We start from the raw sequence: 3650 nt of genomic DNA on the forward strand, positions 1-3650 counted from the left end.
AAACCTGTCACATTCCCATCTTAGGGCCTTTGCCATGGCTTTTCTCTTTTGCTAGAATGCTCCTCCCTCAGACCTCTGCATATCCAACACCCTCATTGCCTCTAAGTTTTAAATGCAAGGTTTCTCATCCTCAGCACTACTAATATTTTGGGCCAGATAATTCTTTGTTGTAGGGAGCTGTCCCATGCATTGTAGGATGCTTAAGAGCATCCCTGGCCTCCACCCAGTAGATGCCAGCAGCACTGCTGAATCATCCCCTAGTGATTACAACCAAAAAGGTCTCTAGACATTGCCAAATGTCCTCCACAAGGCAAACCCCCACACCCACAGTTGAGAGTCACTGCTTTATTCAAATACCTTCTTCTTCATGAAGCCTAGGTTAACCCTATTTAAAATTACAGCCAGTACTCCCTTCAGCAGCACATATACCAAAATTGGAACGATACAGAGATTTAGCATGGCCCCTGTGCAAGGATGCTACAAATTCATGAAGCACTCCATATTTTTATAATTTCAAAGGATAAACACAAAATTTGCTACTTGTAGAATCATGATTTAACTCCTTACCTCTAAATAAACCTAGTTAATATTTTTAAGTTCTAGAACAACAAAAAAAAGGTACAACCTATGCTTCCCCCAACCCGAGAATTTCTTATCCTCCTGATCCTGCTGTACTTTTCCGTGGCACTTATCTTACTCTGGCTGAGCTGCTAGAACAAAAATACCACAGACTGAGTGGCTTATAAACAAGAGAAATTTATGTCTCACAGATCTGGCGGTTGGGAAGTCCAAGATCAAGACGCTGGCAAATTCAGTGTCTTATGAGAACCTGTTTCCTCACTGGTAGCCATCTTTTCACTGTAACCTCACATAGCAGAAGGGACAAGCTAGCTCTCTGGGGTCTCTTTCACAAGGGCACTAATCCTAATCATGAGGGCCTAATCACCTCCTGAAGACCTCACCTCCTAATACTATCACCTTGGGTGTTAGGATTTCAACATATAAAATTTGGGGTGACACAAACATTCAGATTATAGCCACACTTGTCACCTTATAACATAACGTACAATATACTTTATTATGCTTTTTTAAAACTATCTCTCTAAAATGTAAGTTCTACAGGGAAGGGATAGATTTTCTTCCTTATTGTATCCTAAGCACCAAGAATAGTGTCTGGCACTTGAAAGTACTCAATAGTATTTGATGAATTAATAAATGAAAGGAACAACAAGGATAATGATAGAGAAGACAAGACCAAAACAGAAAAGACAAGAAGATGGAAAACATGCTGAAGTGACAACTGAAGCAAGATGAAAGAAGCTACATCTGGATTGCCTATAAAGGGGGACCTGATAAGATACAAGGCTGATCTGCTCCACACAACCCAGGCAAGACTCAAACCTGAAGATACAAGTAAGGCACAAGGCTAAAAAGAGGGTCTGATTGAAAGCCTAGACACAAAACTGGTAAACATCTTCATCCTACCAAGAACATCCATTTTTCTGTAGCAAGAGACTGGAAATCTTTTTCCCCCGAGAAAATGAACCCACAAAAGCTCTTAGTTTGGAGATACCAGGCACTGTTGTAGTGGTAGAGGGGTGGAACCTGGAACATTCCATGCAGATCTGCATTCTACATGGTGGGAATCCCACTCCTCTAGGATGCTCCAACTCTAAAAGTCCAGCAGCCAGGCAAGAAACTTGGAGATAATTCTCTCAAGAAACTGAATAGTCCCAAACTAAAGATCTTCTGAGACACATATGGGGGACACCCCGACACAATCACTAGCAGTAAAGCCAAGAATCAACAAACCCACTCAAGCTGAACTGCCAATCAGGTTTTTAATGCCTCACTCTATTTTTTTTAAGTTTATTTATTGGGGCACCTGGGTGGCTCAGTTGGTTAAGCATCCCACTTCGGCTCAGGTCATGATCTGAGCTTCATGAGTTCGAGCCCTGCACTGGGTCCTGTGCTCACAGCTAGGAGCCTGGAGCCTGGAGCCTGGAGCCTGGAGCCTGGAGCGTGGAGCTGCTCAGGATTCTGGGTCTCCCTTTCTCTCTGCCCCTCCACCACTCACAGTGTCTCTCTCTGTCTCAAAAATAAATAAATATTTTTTAAAAAGTTTATTTATTTTCAGAGAGAGAGAGAGCACAAGCAGGGGAGGAACATTTTGAGAGGAAGACAGAATCCCAAGCAGGCTCCACATTGTCAGCACAGAGGCCAATGTGGTGCTCAAACTCAGGAACTGAACCATGAGATCATGACATGAGTTGAAATCAAGAATCAGAAGCTTAACCGACTGAGCCCCAAGGCCTCACTCTTAAATATGAACAGAATAGTCAACCAAGTATCACCAGCTGTTTGATTGAAGTCTCAATTGTGAAAGACAGTGACAAAAACAGGAAAAAAATTCCTGAAGGAAACAGACAATTCAAAGAACAGAAAAAATACACACACACACACTTAATCATATTACTAAAAAGAGAACAAGATGTTATACTAAAGGAACAGAGAAGAAGAAAAACCTTTTGAAAATTAAAGGTAGCACGGTAGAAAAAATTTCAATGAAGATGTTGTCATTTATATCAAGAAAATTTCATATAAATGAAAACAAAAAGGCAGCGATGGAAAATAGGAGAGGAATGAGTAACACATTATGGAATCAATCCACGAGGTCCAAAATCCAAATAATAGGAGATACAAAGAAAATATAGAAAATGAGGGGAAGGAGGAAATAATACAGGAAAATTTCTGAAAGTATTAGCTTCCTGACTGACAAGGCCTAAAATGTACCCACCACAATGAATGGGGAAAAAAAAAAGCCCACATGGTCAAGAAGTTTCAGGGATAAAGAGATTCCCTAAAAGTTTCTAGAAAAAAAAAAAGAGGAGAGAAATTACCTATAGGACCTAAAGTAGCATTTAGACTCATACAACACTGGCAGCCAGATGACAATCAAGCCATGTCTTCAAATTTATAAAGGCCAATTATTCAAACACAAATCTAGAAATCTAGAGAAAGTTTAAGTCATGTGTCAGGAATGAAAAGACACTTACAGACACGCAAAAGCTCTAGAAGTTTACCTCCTAGGCACTCTTCCTCAGGAAGCTAATGGAGGTCGTATTCCATCCAAAAGGGGGTATAAACCAGAAAAAGGAAGACAGGGGCTCTGGGAGACAGGACAGGAAAGCAGCAGAGGGCCTCAGGAGCCTAGGATGGAAGATTCTCAGAAAAATGTCTTCCGGGGAAAAAACTAAACTCAAGTTGTTGAGCATAGGGAGAATATAGATGAATGTTTGACAGAGCTCTTAGAGCATTTGCAGAAAAAATTAGCAACAGGTTCATAAAAAACTAAACCAATGGGAAAATGAGGTAATTATTCATGTCAATAAAAAGTTATAAACATCCATCACATCATACACTATATATACACACATATATACACACATACACACACACACACACACACACACACACACACAACAGAGGGATGCCTGGGTCGCTCAGTCACCTGAGTGTCCGACTCTTGGTTTCGGCTCAGGTCACGATCCCAGGGTTGTGGGATGGAGCCCCGCATCAGCCTCCCTCAGTGCAGAGCCTGCTTGAGATTCTCTGTCTCTCTCTGCCCCTCTCCCCCACGTGCTCTCACT

General features: G+C 41.4%; 1 non-coding gene across 1 annotated transcript; it reads left to right on the forward strand.

Moving 5' to 3' along the window:
* Nucleotides 1-404: 404 nt before the first annotated feature.
* On the forward strand, nucleotides 405-507 carry LOC122478083. The gene has a single exon (XR_006295847.1). It is a non-coding gene; the product is annotated as a U6 spliceosomal RNA (small nuclear RNA).
* Nucleotides 508-3650: the final 3143 nt, after the last annotated feature.

The sequence above is a fragment of the Prionailurus bengalensis genome, chromosome X (assembly GCF_016509475.1).
Source record: "Prionailurus bengalensis isolate Pbe53 chromosome X, Fcat_Pben_1.1_paternal_pri, whole genome shotgun sequence".
In the NCBI taxonomy this organism is placed as follows: domain Eukaryota; kingdom Metazoa; phylum Chordata; class Mammalia; order Carnivora; family Felidae; genus Prionailurus; species Prionailurus bengalensis.